Raw genomic sequence first — 15,144 nt, 5'->3', positions numbered from 1 at the left:
ATCTCAGCACTTTGAGTCACCAGGGCGGGAAAACCACTTGCCTCCAGGAGTTTGAAGCCAGGCTGGGCAACATAGTGAGACCCTGTGTCTACAAAAGATAAAAGAATTAGCCAGGTGTGGTGGTGCATGTCTGTATTGCTAGCTACGTGAGAGGCTGAGGTGGGAGGATTGCTTGAGCTTGGGAGGTGGAGGCTGCAGTGAGCCATGATCTCATCACTGCATTCCAGCCTGGGTGGCAGAGTAAAACCCTGTCTCAAACAAAATTATGTTTTAAAAATGCTGAATCAGCAAGAGTTAGAGGAATAGGAGTGGAAGAAAGGTAGAACAAGAAGACAGAGCCTTGCAGGCCATGTCAATGGCTTTGGATTTTATTCACAGTGAAATCAGCAGCCTTTTTTTTTCTTAAGCAGGGGAATTGCATAATCGTGTTCACATAGTAATAACACTAATCTGATTTCAGATGTAGAATGGATTGGAAGTCACCAAGGATGGAAGCAGGGAGGCCAGTTGGGACACTATTCCAGTAGTTCACATAAAAGACAATAGTAGTGTAGCCTGTGATGGACGATGTTTGGTAGATTTGGTGTAGTTCTGTGCAGAAAACAAAAACACATGTGGGGGAGAAGAAAAGACACACACACAATACCTTTAAGGGTAAACAATCTTTATCCCATGTAAATGGCAATGCAGATATAATAAGCAAATGATATAATAAGCAAATTGATATAATAAGCAAATTGCAATGGGAAGGGAAGAAGGGAAAAGATATATATATATATCTATGTATATATACACTCACCAGACTATGGAGGATTCATTGCCAGACCGAGAAGCAACAGCCTGGGCTCCAGAGTTGGACACTACACTCATCAGACTATGGAGGATTCACCACCAGGCCAGGAAGCAACAGCCTGGCCTCCAAAGTCGGCCACTCATTCATGCACAGATGAGGAGAGGTCTCCCGAAGCTTCAGCATGGTCTGAGACCTTAGCTCTTTTTGTAACAAGTCATTAGGGCCCCTTGTGACTGGGCTCAAGGAACACAAAAAGGTCAACTTGTTTTTGTGATTGTCTATTGTTTTTCAATAACTAACATATAGGAATAGATTGAAATAGAGATTTCTCCGAAACAGCGCTGGATGAATGCCTCAAAGGGGCTCACACAACCTGTTCTGGGACTTGGTGACCATTATTTGTGTCCATGTTCAATTGAGTTCAAATTTAAAATTTAACTTTTCCTCCACAGGTGCAGATGATAAAGCAACTCCATCTTGCTTGTCTACCATATTGACTTCTGATTAACCCCTGTTCTGGAAATGCCTCTGAGATTTCTACTTTTTCTACTGTTCTTTCTTGCCTCTCTCTGAGGGGTTGATTTCAGTTGTTACACATTCCTTCCCTGTGGTGTATAATCTTTGGGCCTGGGGGATAAGGACTCAGGGATCCACTATACCTTCTCATGGCTGCCAAAGTCTATCTATCACTTCTGTTTGTAAGTCCCTCATAAATGTTTCTTTCTGAGAAGCCAGACATGTCAGCCTTCTTCTTTCACCTCTCAGCTTCCTGGGCTTTGGGGTTAAGTTTGCATAGACTTGCTCATCACAGAACATTTAGGGTTGACAGCTTTTTTCTTTTAGCACTGTAAAGATGTTCCATTGTTCTGGCTTATGTAGTTTTGGAAAAGAAGTCTGCTGTAATTCTTTTTTTTTTTTTTTTTTTTTTTTTTTTTTTTTTTTTTGAGACGGAGTCTCGCTCTGTCACCCAGGCTGGAGTGCAGTGGTGCGATCTCAGCTCACTGCAAGCTCAGCCTCCCAGGTTCACACCATTCTCCTGCCTCAGCCTCCCGAGTAGCTGGGACTACAGGTGCCCACCACCACACCTGGCTAATTTTTTGTATTTTTAGTAGAGATGGGATTTCACCATGTTAGCCAGAATGGTCTCGATCTCCTGACTTCAAGATCCGCCTGCCTTGGCCTCCCAAAGTGCTGGGATTACAGGCGTGAGCCACCATACCTGGCCAGTCAGTTGTAATTCTTATCTGTATATAATGTATCTTTTTCCCAATAGCTGTTTTTAAGACTTTATAAGGATGTATGAGCAATTGGTCATGATATATTTTGGTATGTTTTTACAAAGTTTATTCTGTTTCAGGTTTGTTGAATCTCCTGGATCTGTGGGCTTCTAGTTTTTGCCAAATTTAGAAAACTTCTGGCCATCCTTCCTTCAAATATTTTATGTCTCCCTTTTTTCTATGACTTCCATTACATGCATCTTAGACTGATATCCCACAGGTCACTGAGGCATTATTCTCTCTCTGTTCAGCAACTTTATTTCCTATACTTTGCCTGTAAATTCTAGTCACCTGTGCCTCCCAGGGTGCCAATCTCCATCCCCTCAATTCAGTGGGGGCTCTGTTTGCTTTTGCCTTCCCTGCACTGTGGCCTGGAAACTCTCTCCAGGCAGTAAACTGGAGCCATCATAGGATTGAATTTGTTTGTTTTCTTTCCTTTGGGGATCATAGTTCTGTGCTACCTGTTGTACCATGTCTGAAATTAGTTGTTCGATTAATTTTGTGCATTCTTAAATAGTTATTTATGGTGGGCAGGTTGTTCCTATAGCTTATAATCTTTCATGGGTGGACACAGTTAAACTTTTTATATATTTTGGTATGTTTATTTGATTAATGTCTGCCCTTCTCCACTAGACTGTAAATTTCATGAGAGCAGGGACCATTTTTGTTTCTGTTTAACATGTTTCCTCATAGTATGTGCTTAATAAATACTTCTGGAATAAGACAATTATTTTTAGATAAAAAATATTTATTTAGAACGAGGAATCACAAAAATCATATTTTTTTTAAAAAAATTAACAAATACATCAATAATACAAAGTCCAGATGAATGATATAAAATTGCAATTATGTTTAACGAAGAGGCTACTTCTTAATATCAGAAATAAAAAAGCTCAATTTATCACTTTGTAAGCAAGTTAGAGCTGTGCCTGTAAAGCACAGCCTCTCTCAGCAATGCAGAGTTGGTTTTGTAAGACAGAGTTCAGAGATTGGAGATTTTCAAAAATAGGATGTTGGCTGAGTGCGGCGGCTCATGCCTGTAATCCTAGCACTTTGGGAGGCCAAGGTAGGCAGATCACTTGACGCCAGGAATCCATGACCAGCCTGGTTAACATGGTGAAACCCTATCTCTACAAAAAAATTATAAAAATTAGAGGGGCATGGTGGTGGGCGCCTGTAACGCCAGCTACTTGGGAGGCTGAGGCATGCGAATCGCTTGAACCAACTTGCAGAGGTTACAGCAAGTTGAGATCCTGCCACTGCACTCCAGCCTGGGTGACAGAGCGAGACACTGTCTCAAAACAAAAAACAAAAAACCCAGGAGTGTTTAGGGTGCTTTTTTGTTGTTATTGTTTTATTGTTTTATTTTTATTTTATTTATTTACTTTTAAATGTTTTTTAATGTTTAACTGTGAAAGCAAGTAACACCATTGATGGCTGGTTAACTTTCAGAAGCTTGTTCGCTGAATAGAGTGAACAACTGTTGCTAATTGGCTGATTTTAGGGAGTGTATTTACTGATGTGAAGTTGTCATGATTGATTAGGATGGGTTTAAAACTGGCTTCGGTCATTATTTGTTGCCATGGTCAGATAATAATAATTCCTTTCTAGGAGGATAGAGTTTTTTTTCTCAATCCCCCTTTTTAATCATCCATCAGAGTTGCAGAAAATACTCTATGAATTCTCCAGAGCCTTACCACTGTTCCTGATTCTTCTTAAACATATGTTTTCATTTTCAGTGGTCTGATTTCCTGTTACCTATCAATCAACATATTCATCTTGTTTTGTCTTTGATCAATGAACATTTGTAACACTAGGTAACAAACACTGAGCTATGAGAGAGACAAAAATAACTAATAATAAGATGGGACTAGTAGGCACTTAGAAACCAATCACCCAATATGTTTTCCAGGCTTGAAGATAAGTCTCAGATTTGTTGAGTCAATAACTTCCCAGCACCTCAGGTAGACAGGTTGCCTTTTCTCTTAGTTGTCCCAGCACCATTGTTGAAAAGATTATCCTTTCACCATTGGATGGTTTTGGCAGCCTTGTCAAGAGTAAGTTGACCATTATGTCTGTCTTTACACCAATAACATGCTGCCCTGATTGCAGCAGTTTTGCAGTACGTTGAAATTAGATACCATGATTCCTCAACTTCAGTCTTCTTTTTCAAAATTGTTTTAGCTACTCTAGATCCTTTGCTTTTGTGTAAAAGCTTTAGAATTATTTATTAAATCATCAATTTCTATTTCAAAAAGCCTGCTGAGATTTTTATTATAATTGCATTGAATTTACAGATAAATTGGGGGAGAATTGATATCGTAATGATACTAAGTGTTCTGATCCATAAACAAAGTATCTCTCTATATTTATGTATTTACTTCTTATTTTTCCTTATTAATATTCTGTAGTTTTCTTCATAACAATTTTTCACTTAGATTTTCTCTAAATACGTAAAGATTTTTGATGCCACCGTAAATGGTAGTGTTTTTTACATTGTAATTTGTAATTTACAATTGTTTATTGGTCGCATATAGAAATACATTTAATTTTGTATATTGCTTTTATATACTCTGATATGGCTAACCTTCTGGTATTGTTTCTCTAGATTCTTTGGAACATTCTATGTAGACAATCATGTTGTCTATGAATAAAGACAGTTTTGTTTCTTCCTTTCTAATCTGTAAAATGTTTTCCTCTCTCACCTTATTGCACTTGCTAGGCCTCCAGTACAATGTGGAGTGAGTGGAAATCCTTGCCTTGTTCTCAATCGTAGGGGGAAAGCATTCCACTTTTTCCCTTTTTTGTCAGAATTAAATTTTCTTTCACATTGAAAGAAACCGTGAAAAGGATTTACATTTTCCCATATTGCAGCACAACATCTTAATGAATGAAATATTTCTTGTCATAATAAGATCTTGTTAGTTTGAATAACTGAAACAACAGTTTATGTTCTTCAAGGTAAAGCAAAATGACTTAGCAAATAATGGTTTAAAAGTTTTAAATCCAGACATAAACGTATGGCGTCATTATTAACATCCTTTATAGTCCATTACAAAATTATTCCCACTCTCAATTAGCACCCATTTACAAAGATGCATTCCTAACATTGTTTTGGTCAGTTGGAAAACAGCAGAAAAATTAAAGCTCAGAAATCTCAGGCTTACATTTTTGCTGCATATTAAACTGTGTGGTAGCTACACCATACATATACAGTTCTAGCTAATCTTTATTACCCACAAATTTGTTTTCAAATAATTTTTACTAATCTGAAAAATTTGACTATTTAAAAGCAAATGACTGTAGCTTTTATGTTTGCACAAAATACTAATTTTTAAGCCATTTATGCTAATATTTTAGAAAAGACAAATTTTAAAAATGCATTCAGAATGTCAATTCTGATATTTTAAAAAGTTAAAAATAAAAATTAAAAGTTATTCAGAAAAGTGAAATTTTCAAGTAAGTTCATTAGCAAATAAAATAATGCAAATTTTCTAATAGATTGCTCATTTTCTACAGTAGTTGGCTTCAAAAATATATACAAAATAAGTAAATGTAAACATTTACTTATTTAGTAACAAGGAGAATCATCTTAGAAATTAGTTTTGAGTTCAGTCTTAAATATTTCAGAACATACTAGAATATGACCTATTCATTCTTTCAGTTGATTACAGAAAAATAAAACCACAGAATTATTTATGTTAACTGGATTAACAATTCTAATTACTAAATAGGTCTAGATTTGGGCTAACGTACAGTTTTTTTAAATATGTAGGAAATTTTGAGTAATATTTACTCTATAAAGTATACATACACTTTAAATACCATGTGTTTATAATTCAGGATTACAAACTGTCAAATTATAGCATGCATTGAGAATACATGTCTATGGCAGGGAGATAGTATTTGGTCTGTTAGGGATAGTAAAGGAAGAAAGAATATTTCTTGAGAGAAAAAAGAATATTAAATAGAAACATCAGGGAAAAGAAAAGCCTGGTCCTCAAAATAAAAGGGCCATTAATTGAAGAGAGCACTTAAAAGCATTATCTCTGTTATTAGGAATAATGTAATACTACCTTATTCTTATTACATATTACAATCATGTATATTTGTGCTGAGTGTGTATATATATTTACACAATTCAACATATATATTTATGTATATTTATTTATACACAAACTACATATAGTATAGTATATAGTGTGTATATATAGTATAGTATATATATAATGTGTGATTGTGTGTGTGTGTGTGTGTGTGTGTGTGAGTGAGAACATGTGGTGTTTGATTTTCTGTTCCTGTGTTAGTTTGCTGAGGAAGATGGCTTCCAGTTTCATCCATATCCCTGAAAAGGACATGATTTCATTCTTTTTATGGCTGCATAGTATTCCATGGTGTATATGTGCCATATTTTCTTTATCCGGTCTATCATTGATGGGCATTTGGTTTGGTTCCATGTCTTTGCTATCGTGAATAGTGCTATAATAAACATACATGTGCATGTGTCTTTATAGTAGAATGATTTAGATTCCTTTGGGTATATACCCAGTAATGGGATTGCTGGGTCAAATGGCATTTCTGGTTCTAGATCCTTGAGAAATCACCACAATGTCTTCCACAATGGTTGAACTAATTTACATTTCCACCAACAGTGTAAAAGCGTTCCTATTTCTCCACAGACTCACCAGCATCTATTGTTTCTTGACTTTTTAATAATTGCCGTTCTGACTGGCATGAGATGGTATCTCATTGTGGTTTTGATATCCATTTCTCTAATGATCAGTGATGATGAGATTTTTTTTTCATATGTTTGTCGGCCGCATAAATGTCTTCTTCTGAGAAGTGTTCAGATCCTTTGCCAACTTTCTGATGGGGTTGTTTGTTTATTTCTTGTATATTTGTTTAAGAATCCTTGTAGATTCTGGATATTAGACCTTTGTCAGTTGGGTAGATTGCAAAATTTTTCTCCCATTCTGTAGGTTGCTTGTTCACTCTGATGCTAGTTTCTTTTGCTGTGCAGAAGCTCTTTAGTTTAATTAGATCCCATTTGTCACTTTTGGCTTTTGTTGCACTGCTTTTGGTGTTTTCATCATGAAGTCTTTGCCCATGCCTATGTCCTGAAGGTATTGCCTAGGTTTTCTTCTAGGGTTTTTATGGTTTTGCATTTTACATTTAAGTCTTTAATCCATCTTGAGTTAATTTTTGTATAAGGTTTAAGGAAGGGATCCAGTTTCAGTTTTCTGCATATGGCTAGCCAGTTTTCCCAGCACCATTTATTAAATAAGGAATCTTTTCCTCATTGATTGTTTTTGTCAGGTTTGTCAAAGATCAGATGGTTGTAGATGTGTGGTGCTATTTCTGAGGCCTCTGTTCTGTTCCATTGGTCGACATGCCTGTTTTGGTACTAGTATTATGCTGTTTTGGTTATTGTAGCCTTGTAGTATAGTTTGAAGTCAGGTAGCATGATGCCTCTAGCTTTGTTCTTTTTTCTTAGGATTTTATTGGCTATAAGGGCTCTTTTGGGGTTCCATAGGAAATTTAAAGTAGTGTTTTTCTAATTCTGTGAAGAAAGTCAACAATAGCTTGATGGGAATAGCACTGAATCTATAAATTACTTTGGGCACTACGGCCATTTTCACAATATTGATTCTTCCTATCCATGAGCATGCAATGTTTTCCCATTTGTTTGTGTCCTCTCTTATTTCCTTGAGCAGTGGTTTATATTTCTCCTCGAAGAGGTCCTTCATGTCCCTTGTAAGCTGTATTCCTAGGTATTTTATTCTCTTCGTAGCAGTTGTTAGCGGGAGTTCATTCATGATTCGGCTCTCTGCTTGTCTATTGTTGGTGTATAGGAATGCTTGTGATTTTTGGATATTGATATTGTACTATCAGACTTTGCTGAACTTGCTTATCAGCTTAAGGAGTTTTTGGGCTGAGATGATGGCATTTTCTATACATACAATCATGTCATCTGCAAACAGAGGCAATCTGACTTCTTCTCTTTCTATTTGAATATGCTTTATTTCTTTCTCTTGCTTGATTGCCTGGCCAGAACTTCCAATACTGTGTTGAATAGGAGCATCGAGAGAGGGCATCCGTGTTTTGCAGCGGTTTTCAAAGGGAATGCTTCCAGCTTTTGCCCATTCAGTATAATATTGGCTATGGGTTTGTCATAAATAGCTCTTATTATTTTGAGATTGTTTCATCAATACCTGGTTTATTGAGAGTTTTTAATATGAAGCGATGTTGAATTTTGTCAAAGGCCTTTTCTACATCTATAGAGATAATCATGTGGTTTTTGTCATTGATTCTGTCTATGTGATGGATTGTGTTTGCTGATTTATGTATGTTGAACCAACCTTGCATCCCAGGGATGAAGCCAATTTGATCATAGTTGATAAGCTTTTTAATGTGCTGCTGAATTCAGTTTGCCAGTATTTTATCAAGGATTTTCGCATCAATGTTCATCAGGGTTATTGGCCTGAAGTTTTTTCTTTTTTTGTTGTGTCTCTGCCAGGTTTGGGTATCAGGATGATGCTGGCCTCATAAAACGAGTTAGGGAGGAGTCCCTCATTTTTAATTGTTTGGAATAGTTACAGAATAAATGGTACCAGCTCCTTTTTGTACCTCTGGTAGAATTTGGCTGTGAATCTGTCTGATCCTAGGCTTTTTTTTCGTTGGTAGGCTATTAATTACTGCCTCAATTTCAGAACTTGTTATTGGTCTATTCAGGGATTCAGCTTCTTCCTGCTTTAGTCTTGGGAGGGTGTTTGTTTCCAGGAATTTATTCATTTCTTCTAGGTTTTCTAGTTTATTTGCATAGAGGTGTTTATAGTATTCTCTGATAGTAGTTTGTATTTCTGTGAGATCAATGGTGATATCGCCTTTATTCTTTTTTATTGTGTCTATTTGATTCATCTCTCTTTTCTTCCTTATTAGTCTAGCTAGCAGACTATTTTGTTAATTTTTTCAAAAAAACAACTCCTGGATTCATTGATTTTTTTAAGGGTTTTTCATGGTCAATACATGGTGACATTTTAGCAATTTTAGAATAAATCCATAGACTAAATCACAGCATGCATAAATCATTTATATCTTAATGACTCATTTAATTATTTTATTTTATTTTACTTTTTTTAGAGACAGGGTCTTGCTCTGTTGCCCACGTTAAAAGGCAGTGGCAATCATAACTCACTATAGCCTTGGACTCCCAGGCTCAAGTGATCCTTCTGTCTCAGCCTCTTGGGTAGTTGAGACTGCAGTTGTGCACCACCACATCCTGCTAAATTTTTAATTTTTTGTAGAGACAGGGTCATACTGTGTTGCTCAGGCTGGTCTTAAACTCCTGGCCTCAAGTGATCCTCCCCCTTTGACCTCTCAAAGCACTGAGATTACAGGCTTGAGCCACCATGCCTGGCCTTAACTGTTAATTTAAACCTGAACAAATGTTCATTAAGCATACTAGTAATTTTTTTTTTCTTTTTTGAGCTCTTTAGCCCAGGCTGGAGTGCAGTGGCTCCATCTCAGCTCACTGCAACCTCCGCCTCCAAGGTTCAAGCAATTCTCCTGCCTCAGTCTCCCAAGTAGCTGAGATTACAGGCGTGCACCACCATGGCTGGCTAATTTTTGTACTTTTTGTAGAGATGGGATTTCACCAAGCTAGCTTCTTTTTCTCAAACATAATTATTAAAATAAGTGAAAAAGCTTCATTTATTGTAATACTGATATATTCTACCATATATCTGTGTATAGAAATGAACAGAAACTTAAAAGATCATAATTGCCCATGAGGAGCCATAAGTTAGTTCATGCCATTGGCGTGTATTTGCAAAACACTTTCACACTGCAAACATTAGAAGTTTAAAGATCTGGCTGGGGGAAAGGTTTATATACTACTACAGTGATGCTGGTGTATTTCTGCAGAAGGCCTTTTTAGTGAAATCTATCAACAGGAGGTAGGAGTTTATCAACAAATTGCTTGATAGCCATCATTTCCTGGCGACAAGCTGTGCATCACGCCTATGAAGGTTCTGAAGTTTACGTTGGCTGGATATACCAATGCTTTCAGATTTTCAACAGTAAGAAAACCAAACATTAGTGAAACTAAAGGATCACAATTTCCAAGGCACTGGATAATAGAAATATCTCTATTTGTGCCACAATGGGACCCTGTAGAAATGGATCCCAAAGTGGGCAACTCAGTTGCCCAAAGTCAGCAACTGAGTGCAGTGACACGTGCTGGTTTCTGCTTTGTGGTAAAAGATGTACATAAAGACAAGAGCTCCTCCTTGAGAGAATCCTCCCAAAACAATTCTGTAGAAGAAATGCCATTCTTCACCTCTTGATTTATCAACGCTTTTACATTTTCTGCTGCCTGTTTATTTCCAGGTTCACCCTTCCGTGAATCTAGCGAAAGTCGTAAAATATCAAACCAAGAGGTCATAGGCAGGTTCATAATGAATGTAGCAGGCACGACTGTTACATAACTGGAGCATGCAGGCAGATATATTGATATGTGAACTGATACATGCAAAGGTTTCTATCCATCCATGCCTTGTGTCTCTCAATCTATAAAGGCAAATCATCTCGATTTAAGACCCTCTCCACTGATGCCCGTCCCTTCAATCTGGGACTGGGCAGCTGGAGGTCCTGAGGGTCCCATGGGTTACATTCTGTCCCCAGTGCAGAGGGCCCCAGGAAAAGGAAGGCTGTGATGCCCGCACCTTCCCCACACAGCACAAGCCCAGTCTATTGGACCATCCACAGCCTACCCTGGGCAGGGCAGAGCCTCAATTTTTCAATATTAAGAATGATTTTAGGTCTGGGAGTTTTACAGATGGAGTTTAACAAACACCACATGTTCTCACTTGTAAGTGGGAGCTAAATGATGAGAACACATGGACACGTAGAGGGGAACAACACACACTGGGGCCTATTGGAGGGTGGAGAGTGGGAGGAGGGAGAATATCAGGAAAAACAACTAATGGGTACCAGGCTCAATAACTGGGTGATGAAATAATCGGTACAACAAACCCCCATGACACACAGTTACTTATGTAACAAACCTGCACATCCTGCACATGTACCCCTGAACTTAAAATAAAAGTTAAAACACAAATTTAAAAAAAAAAAAGGCCGGGCGCAGTGGTTCACGCCTGTAATCCCAGCACTTTGGGAGTCTGAGGCGGGCGGATCACAAGGTCAGGAGATGGAGACCATCCCGGCTAACACGGTGAAACCCTGTCTCTACTAAAAATACAAAAAATTAGCTGGGCGAGGTGGCGGGCGCCTGTAGTCCCAGCTACTCGGGAGGCTGAGGCAGGAGAATGGTGTGAACCCGGGAGGCGGAGGTTGCAGTGAGCCGAGATCATGCCACTGCACTCCAGCCTGGGCGACAGAGTGAGACTCTGTCTCAAAATAAATAAATTTAAAAATGCAGGTTAAAGAGGTTTCCTTTTATCCTTAGTTTTCTGGGAGTCTTTATCCTGAAAAGAGGTTACATCTGGCACATGCTTTTAGCATCTATTCAGATGATCATATGATTTTTCTCCTTTAGTCTACAGATATCATGAATGACACTGATTCAATTTCAAATGTTGAATCAGCCTTAAATTCTTGGGATAAATTGCACTTTGTCATGTCCTTTGTTGTTTCCTTTATTACTGTTATCCGTGCTCAATTTTATTGATTTCTGCTTTTTGTTTTTTTGTTTTTTAAGACAGAGTCTTGCTCTGTTGCCCTGGCTGGAGTGATCTCTGCTCACTGCAATTTCTGCCTCCTGGGTTCAAGTGATCCTCCTGCCTTAGCCTCCTGAGTAGCTGGGACTATAGGCGTGTGCTAAAACATTCAGCTGATTTCTGCTTTTATCTCTTGTATTTTCTTCTTTCTGCCTGTTTTAAGTTTAATTTGCTCTTTTTTCCCCTAGTTTCCTAAGGTGGAAGCTTAGATTATTAATTCAAGCCCTGTTTTATATTTAATGCTACGCATTTCCTCTAATGGCTAATTTAACTACATTCCACACATTTTGATATCTTATGTTTTTATTTTCATTCAATTAGAAATATTTTCTGATTTTCCTTGTAGATTTCTCTTTAAAACGTGGGTTATTTATAACTGTGTGATTTAATTTCAAATATTTGAAAATTTTCCAGATTTTTTTGCTTTATGCATTTGAAAGTATATTGTTAGAGTCATGCTAATTTAGAATTATTATCTCTTCCTGGTTGATTAAGTCTATCATTATAAAATATCCCTCTAGTTCTGGTGGTTCTTATTTTAAACTATATTATTTTATATTAATAAAACTAAAATGTCTTTCTTTTGGTTTTCATTTACACAGGATATTTTTCCATCCTTTTACTTTCAACCTTTTTGTATCCTTATATTTGTGATGTTTCTCTTGTAAGCAGCAAATAATTGTAGTTGTCTGTTAGTCCAGTCTGACAACATAATTGAGGTATTTTGCCTCTCTATTTTTATTGTAACTATTGATACATTTGGCTTTACGTCTATCATCTTACTATTTGTTTTTCATTCACTCCATCTCTTCTATGTTCCTGTTTCTTTTTATTCTTTTTTTTGAAATAAGTATTTTTATTATTCTTTTTTATCTATTAGCTTATTAATTATATGTTTATTTACTTTTAGTATTTTCTTTTTATTGGAGAGAGTCTCACTTTGTCACCTAAGCTGGAGGGCAGTGGTGCAATCTCAGTTCACTGCAGCCTCGACCTCCCAGATTCAAGCAATCCTCCTGCCTCAGTCCCCCAAGTAGCTGGGACTACAGGTGCACAACACCATGGCCGGCTAATTTTTGCATTTTTTGTAGAGATGGGATTCCACCATGTTGCCCAGCCTGGTCTCGAACTCCTGAACTCAAGCGATCTGCCTACCTCACAACTGCTCAGTGCAGCAGTTGTGAACCAGCCTCATTTCTTAGCTGTCTCCCCTGCCTGTGGGCGGCAAGCCACCCAGGTGTCAAGGCAAGAACCGAGAGCACAAGCTGTTCCAGTATAATAAAGAAAATATGTAGAATAAGAATAGTTATACTAGAAATAGATTATAGATGTGATTATATATGAATATCATTCATCACTAGTTTGTAACATTATTCTGTTCCAATATTATAATAATCTTTGTTCTACAATTATAACCTAGGAGAAATCAGGCCATGCAGAGATAGGAGCTGAAGGGACATGGTGAGAAGTGACTAGAAGACAAGAGTGTGAGCCCTCTGTTACGCCTGGAAAGGGCCACTAGAGGGCTCCCTGGTCTAGTGGTAACGCCAACACCTGGGAAGACACCCCTTACCTAGCGGACCTTGGTCTAGCGGTAGCGTCAGTATCTAGGGAAGGCACCCGTTACTTAGCAGACTGGGAAAGGGAGTCTCCCCTTCCCCGGGGGAATTAGAGAAGACTCTGCTCCACCACCTCTTGTGGAAGACCTGACATCAGTCAGCCCCACCCACAGCCATCCGGAGGCCTAAACATCTCCCTGTGATGCTGTGCTTCAGCGGTCACACTCCTGGTCCACTTTCATGTTCCACTCTCTACATATGGCTCTGCCTTCTAGATAGCAGTAGCAGAATTAGTGAAAGTACTAAAAGTCTTTGAAATGCATAGAAGAAGTAATGGCATAAGCTCTCCTCTCTCTCTGCCTGGGCTGCCTAACAGGGAAGGTCTCCTGTCCGGTGGACACGTGACTTACGTGACCTTATCAATCATTTGAGATGACTCACACTCCTTCCCCTGCCCCTTTTGCCTTGTATCCAATAAATACCAGTGCAGCCAGGCATTTGGGGCCACTACCAGTCTCCGCGTCTAGGTGGTAGTGGTCTCCCGGGCCCAGCTGTCTTTTCTTCTCTTTGTCTTGTGTCTTTATTTCTACGACCTCTCATCTCCACACATGAGAAAAATCCACAGACCCTGTAGGGCTGGACCCTACACCTGCCCCATGCGGAGTGCCCTTTGAGGGGAAGGAGCTCACTAGATCCTCTGTGCCTTACCACCAAAGGGACTAAATTCATGTTTTGATGATGGTAGATTGTTCTTTTTACTTATATTTTTCTAAAATACACGAGGTTCTTCTTTTGGCCATCTTAACCTTAATCTCTTGCCCATCTTCACCTTAATCTCTTGCCCATAAACCTGACATTAATAAAGATTAATAAGGGTTTTCTGTATTCTAGATATTCTCATCTCTGTTTCTAGGCTACAACTCCTTTTTTTTACACGTCAAATTGAAGAGAAGGTCAATAGGGTGTAGTGTGGAAGGATGTCACAGTGTGATTAATAGCAAGGGCTCAGCCCTCAGACTGTCAGGGTTCCAGTCCCAGCTCTGCCCTCAACTAGCTGTGTGATCACGGGCTACATGGTTACCCTCGCTGTGCCTCAAGCTCCTCCTACAGGAATAGCGCCCACCTAATTGGTGTGATGAGTCTAAAATAATCTGCAAGAGGTGCTTGTTATAGTACATGGAACACAGTAAAACGTCAAACATTAGCTATTATTAATATCATACTACAAAAGTGGTACTATGCTGTCTATGAAACTTGCTTTTTCACATAACATCGTGCCTCTCCTGGGTTAGTGAACCCCCATTCACTGTCCTTGGACAGTGTAGTACTGACATCTCTGTCCTGTGTCTCTCACAGCTGACCTTGATCCATCTGATTGTCTATGGGTTCCTGGAAGCTATTAACATCCACAGCATCAGATGGTTAAGGGCCTTAAGGCCGGTCCTCCTAATTAACTTCCCTAAAAGTCGTCAGGTAAGCATATGATTTAGGATACGTGATGGTTTGTTTTTGCAGAAAGTTAGCTGGTTTCTTGTAAATAAAATAACATTTTGTCTCCATAGATCCGAAGGGCTTTCCGAAGCCTCCAGAGCACCCTGCCCAATATCCTCTCATCTTCCATTGTTTATGTTCAGTGTACTGATGTTCTCCCTGATGGCCTTGAAGCTTTTTGGGAATCAGTGAGCACATTTCTCCGGAAGTTTCTGCCTGGGAATTCTCCCATATTTAGGTTGAGCCTGTTGGTGGCACAATCTGTCACCAAACACAATCTTCCGTGT

General features: G+C 38.5%; 1 pseudogene; it reads right to left on the bottom strand.

The window, feature by feature from the left end:
* Positions 1-10,002: 10,002 nt before the first annotated feature.
* Positions 10,003-10,655, bottom strand: LOC105540060 (annotated as a pseudogene).
* Positions 10,656-15,144: the final 4,489 nt, after the last annotated feature.

This window comes from Mandrillus leucophaeus, unplaced genomic scaffold (genome assembly GCF_000951045.1).
Source record: "Mandrillus leucophaeus isolate KB7577 unplaced genomic scaffold, Mleu.le_1.0 Scaffold214, whole genome shotgun sequence".
In the NCBI taxonomy this organism is placed as follows: domain Eukaryota; kingdom Metazoa; phylum Chordata; class Mammalia; order Primates; family Cercopithecidae; genus Mandrillus; species Mandrillus leucophaeus.
The sequence above is the reverse complement of the archived record's forward strand: the minus strand, read 5'-3'. Positions and strand labels throughout refer to the sequence as shown.